This window comes from Sarcophilus harrisii, chromosome 2 (genome assembly GCF_902635505.1).
Source record: "Sarcophilus harrisii chromosome 2, mSarHar1.11, whole genome shotgun sequence".
Lineage (NCBI taxonomy): Eukaryota > Metazoa > Chordata > Mammalia > Dasyuromorphia > Dasyuridae > Sarcophilus > Sarcophilus harrisii.
Window position 1 is genome coordinate 13,417,317 of NC_045427.1, and position 26,915 is coordinate 13,444,231.

At 36.6% G+C, this 26,915-nt stretch overlaps 1 pseudogene; it reads left to right on the top strand.

Moving 5' to 3' along the window:
• The first annotated feature begins 3,345 nt into the window (after window positions 1-3,345).
• LOC100931194 lies at window positions 3,346-5,455 on the top strand (annotated as a pseudogene).
• Window positions 5,456-26,915: the final 21,460 nt, after the last annotated feature.

A 26,915-nucleotide genomic window follows, 5' to 3' on the forward strand; every position in this document is an offset into this window, starting at 1 on the left:
TGAATTCAAGTAATCTTAGGTATGTGGGGGGAGAATATAGAAAGAAAGAAAGTTATGGGGAAAACTCATTTTCACAAGAAGCTGAGAAAAGCTTATCCAAGGCTTCAGGCAATCTTAAGGTAATGAATCACTGCATTAAGTTATCGCTTATTTCACAACTGAAAATAGCCCACCCATAGAATGCAGAGAGCCCAGGAACTGCAAATGAACCCCAGCCCCTTCTTCCCCCAGCCTCTTCCAGCCCATCCCATTTCACATTTCTGTTATGCATCATAGGCCTGCTTCTAACCTTCAGAATGGATACATAGGCTTTAATATTAGGGGAAAACTATATTACATAGTAGGGATGCAAGATCAATTTAGTGCATGCATGGATTTTAAAATATATAATAGCATTAACAATGTACATACTGAAAGCAAGTTAATATATCCTAGCAATACCAGTTCTTTCTAGACATCAGATAGCCTCGCGGGATCCTTTTGCAAATGCCATTGGTGACACAGAGGGATTGACAACACAGATCTATTATATCTTTCCAAGTTTCTCTGCATTACCAGGAAATGCATCAGCAGGGCTAAGTTGCTGACATAATAGAGAGTAGAGAGAAATATAGCTTCTCTGTCACTGCTTTTTCTCCATGAAGATTACATCTGCATATGCATTTAGGATTGTGAGATGGATAGGTTGTTCAATAAATAAGCAAGTTGGACAAGTCCAGATCGTGAGAGAACATGGCATAGTGTAACATTCTCCTAAGCACAAAGATAAACAATTCAGAGGAGAATGACCACGATGTTTTCTTTTTCTTGATCCCAGTTTCTCCAGAGCCTCACACCATATGACCTTTTCAATTATTTGTTAGTCAATCCATCCACCAATATTTATTAAGTGCTTCCTATTTTCCAATACTAGAGATATAAAGAAAAGCATGGAGCTCATAGCCCAGTGGCGCAGACAAAATGGAAGTCAATAAGCATAAACCAGATTGACACTGATTACATATCAGATAGAAAGCCATCTTTGGGTCCCCAAAGACCTAGTTTCAAGATATATGGCAAAAGGATACTGGTTATGTCCCCAGGCAATTCACTTAATCATTTAGTGCTCTGGGTAACTGTCTGTAACAAAATTGTTTAGAAGGTGCTACATTCCATTGGTAAAGGGAGATTCCTCAAGGAGCTTCTATATTAATAATATAAAGTCCCTACTTTTATCTTGTGCATGTTACAGAAAGCAAATGGAAGATAACCTTCAAAAAGAAGAGTCAGTCTTTCCTAGGAATGAATCTTCCTCATGAATAAATCTTCAATAATATCCTGAGTCATTTTAATTCAATTCCACAAACATTTTATTAGGGTCTAATATGCGCAATTCCCGTTTTTGGATTTTGGAGAATATCAAAATATCCTCATCGTTGTAGTTATGTTCTTCTTCATTATAGTCACCCTTTCTCATGTGGAATAGAATTGCTTTCAGAGAACTTTAAGAAGATAAACTGATATTTCAATAATTTTATTCCCTTTCCTCTAAAATTTTATTTTATGGAGAAAAGCTCATTCACTATTAAATACTTACGGTTGTTAGGAGGACAACAACTCATACCATGCCTACTTCTTTTTGAATTCTATTTAAAAAAATAAGACCAAGATGGTTCTACTGATAATAATCATTGCTCATATTTCTGTAGAACTTTGAGGGTTTCAAAATATCTGCCAGACATAACCCCTTCTGACTGTTACAACAACCCTATGAGATTGGGATTAAAATGACTCTTCATTTCACATAAAAGGGACCTTAATCTCAAAATGGTGGAATGATCTGCCATAATTGATAAGTATGAAACTTGACAAAATAATTAATTGCTTTAATAAATTTCAAATCCTGTTTCATTTAATGGCTGCCCACAGAAAGAGGAAACAGAGATCTCACTGTCCCAGGCATCGAAATGCAATTGACTCATTCTTTCAATTTGGACAAGAATAAATATTTTACACCAAGAGATTTTACAAGGAAACAATCCACTTAGATTTGCTTAGAAATTTTAAGGAAGGAAAGAAAAAAAATGTTCTTTATGATATTTTAGATACATTAAAAAAAATAATAAGGTTCAAAGAACTCTTTTGCTATTGATGTGGGAAAGATTCCTTTCTAGATTCCCACCCCCTCCTAGTTACTTGTACCCCAAATCTGCCACTAGACCTCAACTAAATCCTAATTTCATTTAGGTAGCCCAAATCTAGACCTCAACACCATGACTTCAGATTTGGGGGGAAAAAAATCAGGAGGAAAAGTTAAGTGAAATGCCATGATGTTCTTGGAGAACAGCTAAATAAGGATTTAAGATGAATAACTCTGCATTTCTTGGGACAGTGTCCACTGATTCACTGTCCACCTACATTGAAAATAAGCACCAGAAGTAAAGATGAAGCATAAAGAACAAGCTATTAAGACAGATGGAGCAGAAGTCTGAGTCACACACAAGGTGGATGGTAGAATACTTTAGGTGTTATCTCTTAAAACCATGTCAATTCTTCTCTCTTTAAATCATTTTTATTTTCAGATTGGATGATTAGATCATGGAGTCATTTCTGGAAAAGATATTGGAGTCCATTAAGTCTCCCGCTTTCACTTTTGTATTAGAAAAGTGGGGCTCAGTTAGTTAATGAATTTGCACAGGATCACAGAGATAGAGAGTGTCAGACGTGGGCTTAGAACCCAGAACTTCTTTGTTCTTAAACGGAAGTTTCCAAGACTTAGTGTTCCATGTGGAAAGTGCACAAATGTGTGTTATGTAAAACAAATTTAGGAAAAAAAAAAAAAAAAAAGGCAAAACTTTCTCAATCAGAATGACAGAATAATCACAAAGGTGCATCCATCAACCGTCCCCCAAAATAATAGTTTTGGCTTCTCGGGAGATCTTTAAAAAGAAGCTTTGGCTCCGGTTCATTTCTGCCTCCAGATCTCTCCAGATCTCCATCATCTCTCCATCTTCCTCTCTTTGCATCTATCTCAACCTTTCTCTGCCTCTACACTCGGAGCTGTGACTCCAATTGCCGCGAGTTCCTCGGGGTCCCTTCCCTCCCCAAGCCGGGCGCAGTTTTGCCCGGGGAGGAGGAAGAAGAGGAGGTGGGATAAAGGGAGAGAGACAATGGGGGTAGAGAAAGGAGGGGGGAGGGGAGAAGGGGAAGAAGGGTAGAGAGACGATGGGGGTAGAGAAAGGAGGGGGGAGGGGAGAAGGGGGAAGAAGGGGAGAGAGAGGAGGGGGAGAAGTTAGGAGGGGGAGGGGAGAAGGGGGAAGAAAGGGAGAGAGAGGAAGGGGGGAGAGAGAGGAGCGGGGAGGGGAGAAGGGGGAAGAAGGGGAGAGAGAGGAGTTCCAGCCAGAAGTTTTCAGCCCCACCCCGGAACCCAGGCCAAAGCCCGTGGTGCCCCCCTCGGCCCCAGCCCCGCTGCCCAAGAACGATGAATTGAAAGCACTTTCTCTGACTCTCCTGCCCCAGCCTGTGGGGATATCCTGCAGGACCCACCCACCGAGATCCCCGAGCTCTTGGCCACCGTCTGCCAATGGGTACCGTGAGTTGGCACGAGATTGACGTCATTGGCAATGAGATCCCGGGCCGGGGGTGTCACGTGAATACCCGGGAAGGGCTCAGGGACGTGACTGTGCCCAGAAAGCCGAGGCTCAAGGTGCGGAAAACCCAGTGGTCGCTGTCCGCCAGTGGCTGCAACTGCTGGCCCCGGGGGCGGGGAGGTGACGTGTCTCTGGACAAACAGGAACGCGCTCCAGTGTGCGGCGTATTTTGACGTCCCTACTGTCGAGTGTTGCGTACCGTGGGTGGGGTGGGGGTGCGGCCCAGAGCGGGGAACTGGACTGAAGCTAAGTCAGTAAAGGCTCAGCCTGTGCCTCGAGGCTGCCTGCGGCCTCCTGGAGTACCGGCCCAACTCTGCCCCGCCGGAACCGCGAAGGCCCAGTCCCGGCCCCGCGGAAAAGTCCCTGGCCTGAGGTTATCCTCGCGGCCAAAGAGCTGAGGACGCCGCTTGAAGAGGCTGTGCCGCTGTTCTGTGCCCGTCTCATAGTCACCTGATGCTGTACGACAAGCGTCCCAGACAACCCCCGGATCAGCAGCCTCTACCTTCTGCTCGGAGGCCGGGCTCTGCTTGGTGGCGGCCAGAAGCAGAGACACCATTTCTGCGGCCCACGGAGGTCGCCACGGGCCAGTGGGTGGGCATGGAGCTGGACGAGCCCGAGGGCGAGAATGAGGGTAACTGTCAGGGATGTGCAGTACTTCTCATGCCCCTTCCCCCCCCCCCCCACCCAATCAGGGGTTGTTTTCCTCTGTCTTTAAGATAGCAAAAGCAGCGGACACCCTTCCCATGTCACACCTCTCCAATGGACTTTCCGCGTGTCACTGGCAAAGGCCAGAAGGAGCACAAAGCCAAGAAAAAGTCTCCATCTTCCTCCTAGGCAGCCTTCAGTTGAGGCAGAGTTTGAAAGCGGACCTGGGGAACCAAGTGCTGGTGACTGGACAGAAACAAGGTGTGACTGAGACAGGCCCTGCTCCCGAAAATGATTTGCTTTTGAGCTCACTCCCCTCCATAGGGAAACAGGATGGCTCTGTTTCCTGTCAGATACCTCACATGTACTCCTGCCATGGGGTCTTCGGGCCCAATACAGAGAACTGGTGGCTCCACTGACTTACCCACCAAGGACAGCATCCCAGCCAAGAAGGTCCAAGTGCTCAGGACTCCAGCCAAAGGCACGTTAGCAGCTATCCTGACACCCAAGGACATCACATCAGAAAACTATCTCTAGGTTACTTTTCTGTTGCTGGTTTCCTTGGATGCTTCCAGCAGAAATGGTGGGACTCCAGCTCACCCCAAATAGATCAGCCCCAATGCCCCACTTTGGAGCCACCCCAATTAAAGTAGGAATCAGGGTCAGATCTGTATTTTACTTGTCACTGTCCTAGTCATCCTATATCACTTCAGAGACCTGACATTATCAGCTCTAGATAACATAAAATGACCCTACATTGTCCTCTTTCTGTGATTTTTGGTAACTCCCTTCAGTGATTCCCTATAACCCTTAGGGCCTTGATATTCAAAATTAGCTCCTCTCCCACAGAGAAATCTCAACTTTTAAAGATACTATAGCCCCTGGCTGGATCTATCCCTAGACCCTCCTAGATCCTGATCAAATTGGACATGAACATTAGGAACCCCAAAGTCACCTGAGGTGTCACATATTTATTGGCATACCTCCCCCTACCCCCCAACTCAGCATGACACATCCCTCACCTTGCCTGGCTTCAAAAAACACATTTCTATGGCCAAAACCAAACAAAGGAATGAATGCATGAATAAAAAAGGAGTTTGTCTTGGTGGAAATTTATAGTTTGATTGTGATATGGGAGCCAGCTGCCTGTGGCTGCTGGAGGTCTAACTCAGACCTGCAGAATGGATCTCTTCCTGTGAGAGGATGATGATGATACAAGGAGACTGAGAGGCAGTTGCTGTTCTCTGATCTCGCCACTGAGAAGCCCTTGTGTTTACTAACCCCTCTCTTCTTCCCTCTGTCCCAGTCCACAAGCAACACCTGTGTCAGTAAAGGCTGCTTTGCAACTTCTACAGATGTTATGATTCACAGCTGTGGAGGTTCTCAGAGAATTGACCTGCCCCTTCACCCAGGTATGGTCCTTAACATTAGATATAGACTCATTTCAATTTAACTCCACTTAGTAAATTCTTATGAGTAAATTATTCCCCTCTGGGGAAGTTTCACAATTGATCTGGAATTTAGGATCCCCAGACAGTAGTTGACTATCCCCTTCCCCCTCACCTCCTATTTATAGCCATTACCTTGCGGGGTTGTGGCAACTAAGGTGGTTTATATGCTTCCATCTGTTATGGGATCCAATATCATTTAACCAATTAGCATTTTAAAAAGAGATATACACTAAAGTGGTATAATAAAGATTGTTTTTATAAAACATTCTCCCAAATTAAGAACATATTCACCCATAAATACATATAGATTTCAGGGGAAAGCGATTTTAACCTTAAAGAGCTCATGTAAAAATGTAAATTCACAGTTCTGTATTACTTGTTAATCTTTTTGAAGAATATCACAGTTACAAAATTGAAGTTATAACATAAGTATGTACAAGACGTAGATATTTCCATTGAATGAATTATCAAATCAAAGGCTTGAATTTTCTTACATTCAGAATATATGGCTAATAGTATCCTGAGTTGGTTCTCTTTTCATGACTATGAGAATCAGCATCTTTTAGAGCCTATGGGCCTAGCCTAAAGGATTCATTGTTGCTTAAGGTTGAGTGTTACATTTTTATTCTTGGTGCCTTCTAGGACTGTTGAAAAAGTTGATTTCTGGTGATTTCAGAAAGGCCTGGAGAGGCTTACATGAAGTGATACTAAGTGAAGTGAGTGGAACCAAGAAACATTGTACACAGCAACAAAAAAAATATATGATAATCAATTGTGGTGGACATGATTTCACCAGCAAGGTGATTCAGACCAATTCCAAAGGTTTTGTGATGGAGAGAACCATCTGCACCCAGAGACAGACCATGGGAACTGAGTGTAGATCATAATACAGTATTTCCACCATTTTTCTTAATTCTTAGTTCCTTTTTTTCCCTTTATCTTTTTTCCCCTTTTTGATCTGATTTTTCTTGTGCAGCATCATAAATGTAGAAATATATAAAGAAGAATTGCACGTTTAACATATATTGGATTGCTTGCTGTGGAGGGAGGGTGGGAGAAGAGAGGGAAAAAATTTAGAACACAAGCTTTTACAAGAGTAAATGTTATAAACTATCTTTGCTTATATTTTGAAAGTGAAAAGCTATTATTTAAAAAAACAAGTACATTCCTGGAAGTTAACTTGATGCAAAATATTCCTGAGCATCCATTGGCTGCCTTATTTTTTTTTTCCTGTAGACATTTATAAGCATTGGGCTAAGTAACGAAGATACAAAGAAAGGCAAAAATTAAAGAACAAACAAAAATCTCCTAAAGGAGTTTACCATCTAAAAGTGAAGATGTCAGCCAAACAATCATGTGCAAACAATAGAGACAGAAACAAAATGTAATAATCTTAAAAATACAGCGTTTGGATTAAGGGGAGTTGAGGAAGATTCATTTCCAAAGGTGGAGTTTTAGCTGAGATTTCAGAGAAGCCAGGAAGTGGAGATAAGGAGAGAGAGTTTTAGAAATGAGAGTCTGCCAGGGTAAAATAAAAAGCTTGGAGGTCACAGTTGAGATGTTGTCTTTGAGAAACAGCAAGGACACTGGTATCTCTTGATTACAGAATGTGGCAGGGAAGTAAGATATAAGAAAGCTGGAAATATAGGAAGGAGTTAGGCTATGGGAGAACTTTAAAAGTTAAGGAAATTGATTTCAAATTTGAAACCTGAATTTGATCTCTACTATTTGTGACTATCTCAGTTGTTGTTCATTTATTTCAGTCAAGTCTTAGTCTTCATGACTCCAAATGGTGTTTTCTTAGCAAAAATAATGGAATGATTTCCCATTTTCTTTCCTTCAAAATATCTGGGCATGATGGTATTTTTTATCTAACACATTTTACACATGGGAAAGTTGAGGCAAATACAGTGAAGTGGCATGCTTAGGGTCACACCTAGTGTGTGTCTGAACTCAGATTTTAATTCAGGATGATCAGTCTTCATGGCTCCAGGCCCAGCACCATTTAGTTGCTCTAACATATCCAATGTTATTATATTTGTTGTGTGTCATCATCTTATTTTATCCCATTGTTCAAAATAAATTTGTTACTTCCAAGTTGACTAAATACTTTTTTGTCCCTGATGTTTTTCAGCCCTATTATGTGTTCTAACATTCATAACCCTATGGAGCATAGCACACTATTCCTTTTTACCCTCCATTGTCTCTTGATGTCTGTCCAAGTTTGTATTTCTTGTTACCATGTCCATCTAATCCTCTACTGTTGCTTTTTACTTTTGCCTTTAATCTTTCCCAACACCAGGGTCTTTTCGGATGATTCCTATCTTCTCATCATGTGGACAAATATTTAAGTTTCAGATTAAATGTTTGACCTTTCAGTAAATAGTCGGAGTTAATTTTTTTTTCATCGTTGAGTGATTTGATTTCCTTGCTATCCAAGGGACTCAAAAATGTTGTGTCCAGAACCATAATTTGAAAGTGTAGTTTCTTTGGCACTTCTTATAGTACAACGATCACAGCAACAATTTTTTACTACTAAAAAACCACAGAATTTTGTACGTAGAACTTTATCAACAAAGTGATGCCTTCTTTTTAATATGCTTTTAAATTTGCTAGAGCTTACCTTACAAGGAGAAGGCATCTTTTAATTTAATGGATGCGGGTACAATCTGCCATGACATTTCAGACCAAAAATATAAAATCTGACATTGCTACCATTTACTCTATTCCTACTTGCCAGGAAATGTGGGGGCCAGCTGCCAAGATCTTTGTTTTTGTTTACTCCTTTGTTTGCCTTTGAATGTTAAGCTTCAAACCAGCTTTTATATTCCTGTCTTTCAACCTCATCATGAAATATCTCAATCTCTCTTCATTTTCTGCCATCAGGGTGTTATCATCTGCATATTAGAGCTTACTGATGTTTCTTTCAGCTACCTTAATTACAGTTTTTGATTCATCCAGCTTGGTATTGCACATGATGTATTATGCATGTAAGTTAAATAAATAAGGTAACGATATACAGTCTTGTTTTTCTCCTTTTCCAATCTTAAGCCAATAAATTGCCCCATGTATAATTTTAACTGTTGCTTCTTGTGTCACAGTCAGATTTCTCAGGAAAGAAATATAATGATCTGATATTCCCATCTCTTTCAAGACTTGTCACATTTTATTGCAAACCACACAGTCAAAGGTTTTAGTATAATCATAATGAAGCAGAAATATTATTCAGGAACTCCCTTGCTTTTTTTATAATCCAGCAAACTTTGGCAATTTGGTCTCTAGTTCCTCTACCTCCCCAAAAATCACCCTTCTCCTTTGTTATTTCTGCTTTCAAATATCATTGAAGCCTAGCTTACAGAATTTTTTAGTATACCCTAGTTCATTTCTTTGGTTTGACAGTTCAATGAAGATGTCTAAGTCCTAGATAATATCTTTGATTATGTAAGTCTTACATATGCCACTGTTCAAAGAGATTGATGAATAATTATCAAACTCTCTGGGCACGATTTTACTTTTTACATTACATATTTCCATTTATCAAAGGTACAATTTACATCTCACTGTCATCCCCTGTTTCTATGGATCTGTATTGTTTCTATATCTCTTTGTCTGTCTCTGTGTCTCTGATGATCTCTGTCTTTCTGTTTCCTCTATATGCATCTATCGCTGTCTGTGTCTATTTGCCTGTCATCTAAATCTGTCCCTTTGTGCCTGTTTCTACCTCTGTCCCTGTCTGTGTCTCTCTTGGAAAATCTTTTCCAAGTTTTTTAATGTCCTCTCTATCTCTGATCATTTTTTCTTTCCTATAATAAAGATAGTATTCAGCCTTCCACAAATAATTAGGATAAACCCAGATAAATAATAAAGACAAAGAGGGTGTGAATTTTCTGTCAAAAGCCTATTGACTTCTTGGTAATTTTTTTATTAGAACCACTTCTTTTCTCCTGTGGGATTAGGAGTTCCTGCTAACTCACAGAATTGTAACTTTCTATAATGTATCTGACTTCTCTAAACTTATTTCTGTAAATTGCTTTAAAGCACATTCGGTGGGCAATGCAAGCCAAAGCTACTTTTCAATGGGGAATAGTTTTTTTTGTTTTGTTTTGTTTTGTTTTTACCAACAAACGGGTTTCCTGGGTAGGAGGATTTATTTCAAGCCCTGAGATTCATTTTGAGTGCAATTAGGCTAAGGAACCATTCATCAAAACATCACAAAATCACAGAAAATTAAATATAGAAGTCCAAGAGGCCTTTTGATAAAACCTCAATCTCAATAACAATCTCCTTTTCAAAATACTTGGCACGTAGGCATCAAGCCTCTGGTTAAAGGGTTACAAATAATGGGAGCTCTCTAGCACCAATGCCTGTTTTTTTTTTTCCCTGAACATACATAAACTTACTCATGAATGCATGCACACACATACACACAAATACTTACATACACACAAACACACACACACTTCCCTGGGTTGTTGGGAAAATCAAATGATACAATATTTGTAATGTTTCTATGGATCTGTGTTGTTTCTATATCTCTTTGTCTGTCTCTGTGCCCAGCATATATTAGATTCTCAATAACTGTTTGTTCCCTTCCCCCAGGGTCAAAAAGACAAAACAGTGAAACACCCCAATCTCTTTATATAAGTGTGACCCAAGTTGGATGAAAGATATTGGAGGTATCAGAAAGTGAAAGGATTCAAAGACATTATTGATCTCAGAGATCATCTCACCATTGCCATCATAACCACCATCACCACACAGAGATCAAGAACCTCTGATGTAAAAGAATAGTAGAAATTATTACATGCCAGGGGATCTGAAACAAGAAGAAAGACTGAGTTGAGAAGGATTCAGAGGGAAAGAAACATTGGCTTAGGTGTCGAAAAATAGCAATGGGCTCAGCAGATGGAGATGAGAAAAGCCTTAACAGGAGAGTGTGGCCCAATCCATGCAGACTAGATCTCTACTTGTAAGGATGATTCCTTCAATTCTAGCCACTAAGATTTTCCATTTTCCATGGTGTTCTAGAGATTGGAGAAAGAAGACTCAATATTACTTTCTAGCAGTCTGCCTGTACCGTCTCAAAAGTTGTAGAAACATATGTACCTTCTTGCAAACTTTAATTTTCTGATGTGGAAACAGATGAAATAATAAATATATATGTTTTTCAAACAATATAACAGAAATAACACCACCATTCTTTTAGGTTTGCAGAAATGGAAATAAGAAGAGAGGGGGACAGCCAGCTTTAAGGGGGAAAGATATCATGTATGTTAAAAAGGGAGTACTTTAAAAAAATCAAGAAGATAATGGAAGAAAAAATAAAATCTCACGGCCATATCTTAACAATACTCCTTAAAATGGCAGTCGTTGAGCAACACATCCCATGTTCAATAAAATCTAAGCTAAGCAGCTGCTAGCCTTATAGTAAATTCTCCCCACCTCATTTCTGTATGTTCCTGTTTCACATAAGAATTAAAAACTCAAACATTCCAGCTTGAAAACATAGATACAGGAAGGAGAATTCATTGATGTAACAGAATGAAGAGAGAAATCTGAGAGGGTGTATGATTGAGTGGAAGAATACCTGGATTGGAAATCAAAGGGGACATAGTTTTTTCTTTTTCTTTTCCTTTGGTTGTTTGTTTTTTTTGGTTTCATTCTTTTTGTTTCTTTGTTTCTTTTGTTTTGTTTTGTTTTTTGTTGTTTTGTTTTAAATCTTGAGATAGAAGGGACAATCATGACCATCTAATCTAACTCCCTATTTTACAGATAAGGAAACTGCAGCTAAGCATGTTGATTTGACTTGTCCTCAGTCATTCATATAGTAAATGGCCAGGCTAAAATTTGAACTTGAACTCATGAATCAAAGTTCAACATTTTTTTCACTGCTCAATGCTATCTCCTGCCTCAACTATTTATCTCTCTGTTTTTTTTTTTTTAATTGTTATTTTCCTTTTCTGGAACATATGAAGATACTAATCTCTGGTTTCATTAACATCTATAACAGTTTCACTTTCATGTTCTAACAATCCTTATCCACATAGTGTAGATTTCACATAATTGGGGTCACACTTATATGAAGAGAAAAGGGCATTTCATGTTGTTACTTTTTGTTTTCCTGGAGGAAAGGGAACATACATTTATGAAGACCCTATCATGTGCCAGGCATTATACTAAACAGTTTACCAATATTATATCATCTGATCTTCCCAACATCTCTGGGAAGTAGGTATTCTTACTATACCCATTTGATACTTGAAACTATGATAGACAGAGGTAAGGGAATTTGCCTAGGATCACATAGCCAATAAATAACCAAGCTAAAATTTGAGCTAAAGCCTTCTTGACTTCAGGTTAGTACACCACCCACTGTGCCACCTAGCTACCTTAACAAACAGAAACGTTATTAACTATTTATTGATCCCTCCCCATTTTTATCACATATGATTTACTTCTTTGTATACTATATACTAGCTAAATGGGATTACTCACTGATACTCTTATATATTCAATATTACTTTAATATTGTATTGTCATGTTTGTATATGTGCTGAGTTTAGATGTTTACCAAGGAAAGCATTGGTTATATTTTTAAGAATAGCCCTCCTCCATTATTAATTACAACATGCACAACATAGTTGGAGCTTATTGTATGATCATTAATTGGATAAATGACAGAATGAATGAATGAATGAATGATCCTTTTAATGTAATGTCAGGAACAAATCTGGAGAGTTTAGGCCTATTCTCTTTTTTTTTTTTTTTAATTTAATAGCTTTTTATTTACAGGATATATACATGGGTAACTTTACAGCATTAACAATTTCCAAACCTCTTGTTCCAATTTTTCACCTCTTACCCCCACCACCCCCTCCCCTAGATGGCAGGATGACCAGTAGATGTTAAATATATTAAAATATAAATTAGATACACAATAAGTATACCTGACCAAAACGTTATTTTGCTGTAGAAAAAGAATCAGACTCTGAAATATTGTACAATTAGCTTGTGAAGGAAATCAAAAATGCAGGTGTGCATAAATATAGGGATTGGCAATTCAATGTAATGGTTTTTAGTCATCTCGCAGAGTTCTTTCTGGGCATAGCTAGTTCAGTTCATTACTGCTCCATTAGAAATGATTTGGTTGATCTCGTTGGAGGATGGCCTGATCCATCAGAACTGGTCATCATCTAGTATTGTTGTTGAAGTATATAATGATCTCCTGGTCCTGCTCATTTCACTCAGCATCAGTTCGTGTAAGTCTCTCCAGGCCTTTCTGAAATCATCCTGTTGGTCATTTCTTACAGAACAGTAATATTCCATAATTTTCATATACCACAATTTATTCAGCCATTCTCCAACTGATGGACATCCATTCAGTTTCCAGTTTCTAGCCACTACAAAAAGGGCTGCCACAAACATTCGTGCACATACAGGTCCCTTTCCCTTCTTTATAATCTCTTTGGGATATAATCCCAGTAGTAACACTGCTGGATCAAAGGGTATGCACAGTTTGATAACTTTTGAGCATAATTCAAACTACTCTCCAAAATGGTTGGATTCGTTCACAACTCCACCAACAATGCATCAATGTCCCAGTTTTCCCGCATCCCCTCCAACAATCATCATTAATTTTTCCTGTCATCTTAGCCAATCTGACAGGTGTGTAGTGGTATCTTAGAGTTGTCTTAATTTGCATTTCTCTGATTAATAATGACTTGGAGCATCTTTTCATATGACTAGAAATAGTTTCAATTTCTTCATCTGAGAATTGTGTGTTCATATCCTTTGACCATTGTTCAATTGGAGAATGAGCTGATTTTTATAAATTAGAGTTAATTCTCTATATATTTTGGAGATGAGGCCTTTATCAGAACCTTTGACTGTAAAAATATTTTCCCAGTTTATTGCTTCCCTTCTAATCTTGTCTGCATTAGTTTTGTTTGTACAAAACTTTTCAGTTTGGTATAATCGAAATTTTCTATTTTGTGATCAGTAATGATCTCTAGTTCTGCTTTGGTCATAAAGACCTTCCCCTTGCACAGGTCTGAGAGGTAAACTATCCTGTGTTCCTCTAATTTATTAATAATTTCATTCTTTATGCCTAGGTCATGAACCCATTTTGACCTTATCTTGGTGTACGGTGTTAAGTATGGATCAATGCCTAGTTTCTGCCATATTAGTTTCCAATTTTCCCAGCAATTTTTATCAAACAGTAAGTTCTTATCCCAAAAGCTGGGATCTTTGGGTTTATCAAAGACTAGGTTGCTATATTTGTTGACTGTTTTATCCCTTGAACCTAATCTATTCCACTGATCAACTAATCTATTCCTTACCCAATACCAAATAGTTTTGGTAACTGCTGCTCTATAATATAATTTTAGATCTGGTACAGCTAAGCCACCTTCATTTGATTTTTTTTTTCATTAATTCCCTTGAAATTCTTGACCTTTTGTTTTCCATATGAACTTTTGTTATTTTTCTAGGTCATTAAAATAGTTTTTGGGAGTCTGATTGGTATAGCGTAAATAAATAGATTAGTTTAGGTAATATTGTCATCTTTATTATATTTGCTCGCCCTATCCAAGAGCATTTAATATTTTTCAATTGGTTAGATCAGACTTAATTTTGTGAAAAGTGGTCTGTAATTTTGCTCATAAAGTTTCTGATTTTCCCTTGGCAGATAGATTCCTAAATATTTTATATTATCAGTAGTTACTTTAAATGGAATTTCTCTTTGTAACTCTGACTGTTGGATTTTGTTAGTGATATATAAGAATGCTGATGACTTATGTGGGTTTATTTTATAACCAGCAACTTTGCTAAAGTTGTGGATTATTTCTAATAACTTTTTAGCAGAATCTCTGGGATTCTCTAAGTATACCATCATGTCATCGGCAAAGAGTGATAATTTGGCTTCCTCATTGCCTATTCTTATTCCTTTAATCTCTTTCTCAGCTCTTATTGCTATAGCTAGCGTTTCTAATACAATATTAAATAGTAACGGTGATAGTGGGCAACCTTGTTTCACTCCAGATCTTATTGGAATGGTTGCAGTTTGTCTCCATTACATATGATGCTTACTGATGGTTTTAAATAGATGCTGCTGATTATTTTAAGGAAAAGTCCATTTATTCCTATACTCTCAAGTGTTTTTAATAGGAATGGATGTTGGATTTTATCAAATGCTTTTTCTGCATCTATTGAGATGATCATATGGTTTTTGTTAATTTGGTTATTAACATGGCCAATTATATTGATAGTTTTCCTAATATTGAACCAGCCCTGCATTCCTGGTATAAATCCTACTTGATCATAGTGTATTATCTTGGAGATGATTTTCTGTAGTCTTTTTGCTAATATCTTATTTAAGATTTTAGCATCAATATTCATTAGGGAGATTGGTCTATAATTTTCTTTCTCTGTTTTCAGCCTACCTGGTTTAGGTATCAGTACAATGTCTGTGTCATAGAAGGAATTTGGTAGGACTCCTTCATTCCCTATTTTATCAAATAATTTATATAGCATTGGGGCCAATTGTTCTTTAAATGTTTGGTAAAATTCACATAAATCCATCTGGTCCTGGTGATTTTTTCTTAGGGAGTTGTTTAATTGCCTGTTCTATTTCTTTTTCTGAAATGGGACTATTCAAGCAATTTACTTCCTCCTCTTTTAGTCTGGGAAGTCTGTATTTTTGGAGGTAGTCATCCATTTCACTTAGGTTATCAAATTTATTGGCATAAAGTTGAGCAAAATAACTCCTTATTATTTCTCTAATTTCTTCTTCATTGGTGGAAAGTTCTCCCTTTTCATTTTTAAGACTACTAATTTCATTTTCCTCCCTCCTTTTTCTAATCAGATGAACCAAAGGCTTATCTATTTTATTGGCTTTTTCATAGAACCAACTCTTAGTTTTATTAATTAGTTCAACAATTTTTTTTTACTTTCAATATTTTTAATTTCTCCTTTTAATTTTAGAATTTCCAATTTAGTATTTGATTGGGGGTTTTAAATTTGGTCTTTTCTTAGTTTTTTTAGTTGCAAGCCCAATTCATTAATCTTTTCTTTTTCTGTTTTATTCAAGTAAGCCTCTAAGGATATAAAATTCCCCCTTATTACCGCTTTGGCTGCATCCCACAAATTTTGGTATAATGTCTCATCATTGTCATTATCTTGAGTGAAATTATTAATTGTATCTATAATTTGCTGCTTCACCCAATCATTCTTTAAAATGAGATTGTTTAGTTTCCAATTACTTTTTGGTCTATTTCCCCCTAATTTTTTGTTGAATGTAGTTTTTATTGCATCATGATCTGAAAAGAAAGCATTTACTATTTCTGCTTTCTTGCATTTAATTTTGAGGTCTTTATGTCCTAATATATGTCAATTTTTGAATAGGTTCCATGAACTGCTGAGAAGAAAGTATATTCCCTTCTATCTCCATTCAATTTTCTCCAAAGATCCAACATACCTAATTTTTCTAATATTCTATTTACTTCTTTAATTTCTTTCTTATTTGTTTTGTGGTTTGATTTGTCTAATTCTGACAGTGCAAGGTTGAGATCTCCTACTATTACAGTTTTGTTGTCTATTTCTTCTTGCAACTCTCTTAACTTCTCCTTTAGGAAGTTGGATGCCATACCACTTGGTGCATATATGTTTAATATTGATATTGCTTCGTTGTTTATGTACCTTTAGCAGGATGTAGTTTCCTTCCTTATCTCTTTTAATTAGATCAATTTTACTTTTGCTTGATCTGAGATAAGGATGGCTACCTGCTTTTTGACTTCACTGAAGCATAATAGATTTTGCTCCAGCCTTTACCTTTACTCTATATGTATCTCCCTGCTTTAAATGTGTTTCTTGTAAACAACATATTGTAGGGTTCTGACTTTTGATCCAGTCTGCTATCTGCCTCCTCTTTATGGGGGAATTTATCCCATTCACATTTACGGTTAGAATTACTAAATCTGTGTTTCCTACCATCCTAATAACCCCAGATTGTGCTTTACTTATTCTTACCTCCCCAACCCTCTTTCCCCCTTTTAAACTTATGTACCCCTCTTGTAACACGATGCTTACCCTCTTTATAATCCCTCCCTCCCCTTTGAGTCTTTTCCCCTTCCTTCCCTTATTACTCTTTTTCTTTTCCCTTTTCCACTCCCCCGTTTTCAATGAGGTGAGAGAGAATTTTCTCAAAACAAATGTCAATTATTTTTTTTTTTTGAGCCAACTCTGATGAGAGTAAGATTCACACAATGTTCCTCCCCCTCTCTAAATTCCCTCAGAGATGATAAGTTTCCTTAGCCTCTTTGTGGCATGTGGTTTCCCTCTTTTTATCCCTCCTTCTCACCTTATTCTGCCATCATCCCTTTTCCATATCTGCTTCCCTTTTTTATGTTATATCAGTACAGTCAAATTATACATGTATTCTTTTTGTATATCCACAACAGAAATACAATTCTCAAGAGTTATTTTACATTTTCTGCATCTCTTGAGTTCTATGCTTGGAGATCAAATTTTTTGTTTAGTTCTGGTTTTTCTTCAGAAACAAATGGAATTCATTTGTTTCATTAAATGTCCATCTTCTTCCCTTGAAGAAAATGCTCAGCTTAGCTGGGTAGTTTATTCTTGGCTGCATCTCAAGTTCTTGTGCCTTTCGGAATATCATATTCCAGGCCCTTCTTTCCTTTAATGTAGAGGCAGCCAGATCTTGGGTGATCCTTATTGTGGCACCTCGGTATTTAAATGGTTTTTTGGCTGCTTGTAAAATTTTTCCTTAATCTGATAGTTCTGAAATTTTGCCACAATATTCCTTGGGGTTTTTATTTTAGGGTTTCTTTCAGAAGGTGTTCGATGAATTCTTTCAATGCCTATTTTACCTTCTGATTCTATTACATCTGGGCAGTTCTCTTTGATGATTTCTTATAAAATAGTATCTAGGCTCTTTTTTTCATCATAGTTTTCAGAAAGTCCAATAATCCTCAGATTATCTCTCCTAGATCTATTTTCCAAGTCTGTCATTTTTGCAAGTAGATAATTCATGGTTTTTCCAGTTTGTCATTTTTTGTTTTTGCTTGACTGATTCTTGCTGTCTCAATGAATCATTTGTTTCTATTTGTTCAGTTCTAATTTTTAAAGAATTATTTTCTTCATTAGCTTTTTTACTTCTTTCTGTATATGTCCAATTGAGTTTTAAATGTATTGTTTTGGTCTGTGGAATTTTTTTCCATTTCACTAATTTTTTTTTTTTTTTTTAGTGAATTATTTTCTTTTTCCAATTCACAGATCCTACTTTCTTGCGAGTTCTTTGTCTTTTCCAATTCACAAATCCTACTTTCTAGTGAATTCTTTATTTTTTCCAATTCACAATTCTTACTTTCCTGAGATTTTTACTTTTTCCAATTCGTATTTCAGGAAGTTGTTGCTCTCTTGTAAGGCTTCTCTTTCCTTTCCCCATTTATCTTCTAACTCTCTTTTGAGACTTTTAATGGTCTCTTCTATGAGAGCATCATGTAAAGGAGGACAGTCTGATGCATTTTTGCTGTTTGAGGTCTCTTCAGGTTTGCTGACCTGCTCTTTTTCTGCATAGAAGCTGTCTGCTGCGATAGTTCTTTTCATCTTTTTATTCATGTTTTAAAGCCTTTAGGGTATGTCTCCTAGGCAAGGGGGTTACCAGCTTCCTCTGCAGAGCAGGGAAAGATGTAAACCGATTTCCGGCTCTGAGGTATGGGAGTGCTCTGGTGAGAGTTTTCCTTCCCCAACAGGGAGTGGATTCAGCACTGGCAGAGCTATCAAACTGCTTAGTAGGGCTGAGTGGGTTAGCGATTGCCCTTGGCTAGAGACTAAGGGGTGAAAGTGTCACTGCCCCAGGCCGGAGCCTCTTGTGGGACTGTGAGTATTAACAGCTGACAGCAGACCGCAGACCGCCCGGAACTCTGCCCCAGTGTCTCTGCCCAATGCAAATCGGCCCTGGAAAAGCTCTATGGCCCCAAGCCGAGCTCCCCACTGTGCACATGGGAGGCTAACCCGGGCTGCGTCCTCCTGCCGTGCAGGATCACAACTGCCCCAAGGAAAAGCCCTGTAATGGGGGTTGGGGCTGGGTGCTTGTGCTGAGATCTGTGCTTTCACTTTCGGTTTGAGGCTCTCCTTGGAACCTAATTTCTCTCCCTGTCTGAGCCAATCTCCCCCCTGGCCCGGAACCAACCTTTTTGGGAGACTGCCGCTTTTCTTCGGCCGATGAGTTGTTCTACTTCTTATCTTTACGAATTGTAGCAGTCAAGACTATTTTTGAGGCTCGATATAATATTGATAAAGAGGGTAAGAGAAGAGCTTAGAAAGTTGCGTGTGTCTTCTCCGCCATCTTGGCTCCGCCCCCCAAGGGACGTTTAGGCCTATTCTCAAGGGCTGTGGAATAATTGGACTACTATCTCCATGTGTTTTAAAACACAAGTAAAAGAAATACTCCTTTCACACAGGACTATTTTTCTTTAATTTTGAGAAAAAGTGGATTTCTGCCAATTATGTGGCAGCTTAATAACCTGGGAGACAGTATAATGTCACCTAAGTTATATCAATTGCCTTCCCTTCAGGTTTACCAAATTCATATTGGACAAAATGTGATGAATTCAGGGCAGCTGATAGTGGCAGTGGATGGGGCACTGGCTTTGGACTTGGAGAATCTGAGTTGAAATCTAGCCTGAAACACTTAATACTTATTTTATATTAATGTCTATCTCTAGTGAAACCTTCAGATTTTTGTGGTTGAGGCAAACTCAATACCGGAAACATATGGGTAACAAAACATCAAGTGATACTATTTTGTATGTGGATAATTAAAAACTTGGAAGAGATGTTTTGGTAGAACTGGTCTTTTCAAGGGGCTTCCTCTAACCTCAGTTTCTGCTCTAAGGAGCTTTGTAGAATTCACGATCTACTTCAATTTCTCCCTTTTCCAACAGAGCTCAGTTCTACTTTTGCTTTTTAAAGCTGTGTTAGAAAAAAGAAATGTGTCAATTTCTGGAAATCCTTCCGATTCAAACAAATTAAACATATGACAGTGCTTATATAATAGACAAAAAAAAATTTACCAAAATCCATCAGCCAGGTAGAAGAGACTTCTGTCTGACACCCTTTCACTTCAACCAATGGCTTTTAAAGCCTTTGAACATTTACCATAAGGTTTTTCCATTGAACAATTGATCAGTTGATTGTGAGTTTATCTACTAATGTAATCATTGTTAAAATGATGTGGGCTAGTATCAATTCTACCTTTACAGAAAATATACAGAGAACCATACTGATTCAAGCTTTTCTTTTGGATGATGAACTACTGTTATTTCAAACAGGTTTAAGATAGGATTTCTTATTTATTCCCTCTGAAAAAGTAGATCAGACCTTCTTGTACCCAACAGTAGCCAACATTTCTTATGCTATTTTCCTGGCCATTAGCTAATATGGGAATATGATGTACATCCATTAAAATGTAAGTGATAATTTTTATTTCCATGTATGACACCTAATGACTGGCTAGTGCCAGGCAGATCTTTTAACCTCTTATTGCTCTAAACAGTTCTGAAAGACTATAATTGCAGAGAATGTAGAATTGGTATAGGATGTTTCTTATTTCAAAAATTCCTATGTTACACAAAGCTTTAAATAGATTCCAGTCAAATAGTTCCAATGGGAAATGAATACATTTCTAATAATACATAAAATATTAACAATTTCTACTAAAATATTCATAATACTGACATGTTCTCTAAATTAATTGAATGTCTCTCTATCAAACCAATCTGAGTGTGTTTCTATGTGTGTATGTATGTGTGTATTTATGTGTATATATATATATATATATATATGTTCATTTGTACACACACACATATACACATACACATGAATATATTTGGGTGGGGAGAAACAGAGGGACATAAACATAAAGAGAAAGGAACAGAAAGAAAGAATGGGAAGAGGGTGATTAAAGAAACAGATTATATGGCTTTGTCCTCATATTTCATTATGATACAGGGAGAAAGAACTGTTTAGGAATGAATGAGTCAAAAATCCTGGATTCTTGTCTTTAATTCTCCCTTTAGTTATTTTTGACTGATGTTGGAAAAGATGCTTTCTCTTTCTTACCCTCAGTTTCATTTTTCTGTTTAAAGGGGGAGCTAGAGTAAAGAGTATCTTTGAGGGCCCTTCTATCCCTGGAATTTTAGAATTTTCACCATCTCATATTCTCACTAGAAACTTTTAATATGAGCACTTTGTTACCAGTCATAACATATCTAAATTTATCTTTCTGGGATATATTACTCAATGCAATAATTTCTTTCCTTCTGATATCACATTTCTGTAAATTTGATGTATTCATTTCCTTTTTGCAAGTAAATTTATGTCTTCATGAACTTTTATTAGTTGAGGCAAAAATATTCACTTAAGGAAGTTAAGGGTTAAAGATTTTCCCATCACAATATAATCTCTTTAAAGTCAGATATGTTTTTATTTTGTTTCAGAAATTTGTTTTAGTTTTATCCTTTTTTAATCACCTCATATAATATTTGGCCACATAATAAATAGGTTTATGATAATTGTTGAATTCTTTTTAATTAGGTTGAATTAAGCAGATTTAAATATATTCCAGAATCCGATTTCAGAATTTAGAGAAACTATATTGAGACTATGCAAATGTTATTATCAAAGGCATTATGACACATCTTAACTTATTAATAAGCTGCATTCATATGTACAGCACTTATGCTATTTTAAAAGCACAAATGTGTCACAGATGAGAGACCCAAGGATATTTTGAAAGTAAATGCCACTTAGTCACTTCCCATTGCTTATAACAATTCAGCTTTTCTTTCTTATATACTTAATGAAATACAATGAAAATGTAAAGCTATAAAACTCCTTTTAAAACAGAGTCATTAAATATCTATTATATCTAGAAAAGTTACAAAAATATACACATGATTTTTCACATTGTAAAATTCAGCATTAAAGTTCAAATAATCAATTTCATTATTACTGAATAGAAAGGTCTGGATTTCAATAGTGATGGGGAAAAGCAAGGAAGGTTGACTAAGGAGAACATGATAAAACTTATTTGAATTGTAAAATTTTGATAATAGCAATAGCAAGAACAACCATTACAACTTGTAGGAATCTTTACAAAGTGTTTAGCCATTGGAGTTGATTTGATCTTAGAAAGAGATATTTTGGGCCAGAACTTGAAAGAAGGTACTAGGTGGAACTGATAGAAACAATGCTTGTGTTCACACCTCTAGAGAGCTCATAAGTATCTAAGTACTCAATGGAGTTCACACGTTTGGGAGGATGCAGGGCTTAGTAGGGCTTATCAGACTTCACACCTCCCTTAGGATCAGAGAGCACTCTGGGAGATAACCCAGAATCCCTCTCCCTCCAGAAGGCAGATTTAACCTTTGGGAGATCACATATATAGGGAGCTTTTGAAGCTTGAGCATTAGTTCTTCTTGTGGGACTTGGAGACAGAGACTCTAGAAGAAAGCCTACAAGCCCTATCTTCGAGGCAAGAAAGATTCATCGTATCTTCTACCTTGGTGCTGGCTGGAGGCTGAAGAAAGCAGAGGCAGAAGTCAAGGACAAAGCTGCAAGAGCTCAAGCAGAGAGATTGGTCTCTGAACTAACCGGGCTAATTTGAAAGGAGAAATAAACATTTGCATTTTTACCAGCTGGCTGCATTTTGGAGTAATTATTTATTTCAACTGAGACTAAGGCTGCCTCCAGAAAACCTTCATAACAACTACAATCACAATCATGATAACGTAACAATAATAACAAGATAATGATAACAGGCCAACCAAAGCTAGTGTTAATCTTAAGCATGATTAAGAATAGAGACCATATTCCCAATCCCTATATTTATGCACACCTGCATTTTTGATTTCCTTCACAAGCTAATTGTACAATAATTCAGAGTCTGATTCTTTTTGTACAGCAAAATAATGTTTTGGTCATGTATACTTATTATGTATCTAAGTTATATTTTAATATATTTAACATCTACTGGTCATCCTGCCATTTAGGGGAGGGGGTGGGGGGGGTAAGAGGTGAAAAATTGGAACAAGAGGTTTGGCAATTGTTAATGCTGTAAAGTTACCCATGTATATATCCTGTAAATAAAAGGCTATTAAATTAAAAAAAAAAATAGAGACCATATCATTTCCCATCCCTCAGTTTACATGAAGTAAATTTCTTCTGCAACATGGCAGAAATTGCCAGATATTCTTTCTAGATAGTCTGTCCTAAAATCTCTGCTGCTTTCTTGAAATCAATATATTAGAGACCTTTCTATCATGAAAGAACCTTATTTGCTATTATTATTATTTGTGAGAATTATTCAACATAATGTGGGCAATTTTGTATGTGACAGAGGCTATTTTGTCTTTTACCTCAATTCTTTTTCTTGTACCTGTCACAATACCCTACATTGAGTATTCATATAATAAGTGTTTTGAATGACATAAAATTCAATATTTCTCAGAGTGAGGGATTTAATAGTTTCACTGTGTTCTGACTTGCCAGATCCCATCAGTCAGATTTTGATAAGATTGGAATAGATCATTTAAGGCAGAAAATAAATAAACAAAAAGCTACAATTCCAGCAAAGGAGAGTAAAGCTATGAAATCTTTGAGTTTTAGACTTACCGAAGCTATTGTTTGTATTAAACTAAGAAAATGGGACTTTATGGGTCAGTCTGTCAGTCAATATGGTTCAATATGTTCCTGATACTGAACTTAATTCTGAATGTTAAAAAAGGGAAAAGAGAATTTCTGCCCTCAAAGACCTTACAATCAAATAGAGAAGACAAGCAAATAAATATGTATACAAAAACTATATACATATATGTATATAGTTTTTGTATACATATGCATATATATGTATACATACATATATATATATATATATATATATATATATATATTAGGAAATAATTACATGTAGGAGGGCATTAGAATTAAAAAGGGCTAGGAAAAACTTCTTCTAGAAGATGGAATTTTTGTTGAAGTCCACAGAAAGATGGGCACGCCAGAGGGAAATGAAGACAATATTATAAGCAGTACAGCTGGAGAAAAAATGCCAAAAGCTAAGAGATGGAGTGCCTTATGTTTTGAACAGCAAATAGATCTATATAACTGGATAAAAAAGTACTAATGGGTGGTAAAGTATAAGAAAGGAAGCTGGGGTATGAAAAACCTTGATAGCTAAACATATGATTTTTTTTTTATCCTGAACTTGTCAAGGAATCATTAGAATCTATTTCTACTAATAGCATGAACTTCTTAGCTACTTACATTCAATGTGCTCACTGATGTATGGATATTGGGCTAACTATAACTTTCCTGCCAAACTCATTATACTAATGAACGGATGGAATGAGAAAAATGGATATGGAACTTTATATATTATAAAGCATAATGCAAGGAAAGGTAAGGGTTTGTTATTTGGGAAATGAGAACCATTTCTTCTAAATCAGCACCTTCCTGCTGTCAGAAATTATGAGAGTGAAATGTTTGGCAGTTTGTATGAAAGGCATAATCACAAAATTTTAGAGTTGGAAAGATGTCAGGGGTCCTTTAGTCCAAACCACCATGAACAAGATTTTTTTTTCTCTAAATGTCCAGCAAATTAATAGACTTTAAACTGAAAACTTTCTGGGAAGAGAAATCCTTTGCTCTCTGAGGCTGTCAAGTCTGCTTCTGAGTCACTGTAATTATTAGGAAACTCTACCTTTTACAAAGTCTGTATTTGCATCTTTGTAACTTCAGACTCACAGCTTCTTTCTAGCTCTTATTTCTAGAATAAAAGAGGCCAGCCCTTCATCAATGTGACAACCTTTTTGGAAGTAGGCCAACTTTCCCAATTTCAATCTTCCTTTTATTAAAAAATAATGTATTAAAATATCCTACTTTGAAGTGTTTTAAGCCAATATGAAAGAAAAAAAAATGAACAATCTTTTAAAATACTCACTTCTGAAACAGTATCTTGATCCCTTCTTTCTGGTCAACTTAGGAAGGACTGTGCTACAAGGGTAAAGGTCCCTTGATTGATCCATCTGGGCCAGATTATATTAATAATCAATATAGGGATACTTTCCAAATCTCTGTGACCAAAAGAAAATAATAACGGGGAACTGTATGCTTTAGATAAATGGTTCTCTCCAATTAAGTGACTAAGGTTCTGGACCAATGGGACAAAAAGTTAACTTCTACCTTCCTCTGACTTGTATCCTTACATAATATAATTTTGTCAATGTTCATCATTTAATTATCTTATAAATGTTATTTCCATGATTTGTGGGTGGAGATGAATGAGCACATGAGGGGTCTTGGAAGGTCGGATTGTTTTTCTCTGAAACTGAATAATACTTAGGAATTTAGAAAATTTAGAAAATGGTAAACTATTTTTAATTAGAAGGCTTGCCCTTATGATACTGTATTAACAACTTTTTCTTCAAAGATTCAAATACTTAAAGAGAATATCACATCCCACTTTTACTTGCTCATCAAGGAAACGTATAAAATTCTTCAATCAGTCATCATCTGGTATGATCTGAAAGCCTTTTTTTTCCCATAAATCATTTCATCAACTTTATTTTGAGGCCACTAAGTGCCAAGCACTGTTTGAAATGCATTTTACCAACTTAGTTTCGTCTTTGTGTTTTTTTTTTAGTTTATCAATGGATAAGTATTAACAATTTATTTGCCACAAGATTGGTTGTACATAGTTTAAATATTGATTTCTTCCCTAGATCATGGGGTCCTTGAGGGGATGGATTATTTTCCCTCTCCCTTTTTCATATCCTCAGCATTTAGCATATTCAGATCAGAATATATGCCTAATGAATGTTTATTTATGTGACGACTTGCTAAAATATAGCACATCATATTGTACACAGTAGGCCAGATATTGTCTGACCATCAGAGAATATGGTAAGACTATTATACCTGTTTTCCCCATTCTAGAATACTATGTTTCTCTTAAGGCAACATGAAATATTAGTAATGACAGCTAGATGGTTTAATGAATAGACTGTTGAGCTTGGAGTTATGAACATCTAAGTTCAAATCTTGCCTCAGACCCTTATTAATGTAACTTAACTTCTGTTTGCCTTAATCCCTAGAGAAGAAAATTTCAAACCACTCCTTTATCTTTGCCAAGAAAATCCCATGGAGATTATAGTTCTTGTGATCATAAAAAGTCAGATATAATGAAATGACTGAACAACAAGTATAATATCATAGTATTAACTGCTATTGAGCTCCCAATACACTAAAGATGAACTGTTGTTGGGAATAACTCCTTTATCTTTGGCTATAGAATTACATTTAGAGGTGGAAGGAACTTTAGAGGGGATTAAGTTCAATCACTTTATTTTGGAAAGGAACATTTAGAGCCTACTGTTTATCAGTTATTGCCAGTGTTAATGACTTTACCATAGTCATTGAAAGTAACTAAGCTCCTCCCAAGTCTCCTGCAAAGACACATCACTGCCCACCCCAGAGACGACCTTAACTTTGGGTTCATTTTCTTGGACGATTAAGTAAACAACAAGCATTTTGAATATTAGTAAAAACATCTTTCGGAAGACAATGTCAGGAAATCTCTAGGAATACTTTTTTCTGCTATTATTCCTTTTTTTTAAAAAATTACTCCTCTCTGACCTCTTTACTAGTCATGTCACTGTTACATAGTTAGAGTTAGCTCCTCCTTACAATTCTGGAATCATGAATCATGATCAGATCAAATCAGAAAATGTTCAAGAATCTGATGTTTTAATCTATTTCTCTAAGACCACAGTTAACATTCCAGTTGATTTCCAGACTAAAGTGTCTCTCCCTATCCAGAACTATTCTAGACTTTTTTTTAAATTTATTTTTTCTAGACTTTTTTTTTTTATTAGAATGTAAGATCTTTTAGGGAGAAGGATATTTCCGGTTTTGCATATTAAGTCAAGGCAGTGTTAAATGACTTGTATTTTACTTATTGGCTGACTTGCTAAAATATGGCACATCAAACTTCACACAGTACTCCAGATGCTGTCTGACCTTCATGAAATATAGTACTTATTTATTAAATAAGTAAGTAGAGCTGTCTACTATTACTTAGCACAAAACTAGATATAATAAAATGTTCAAAACA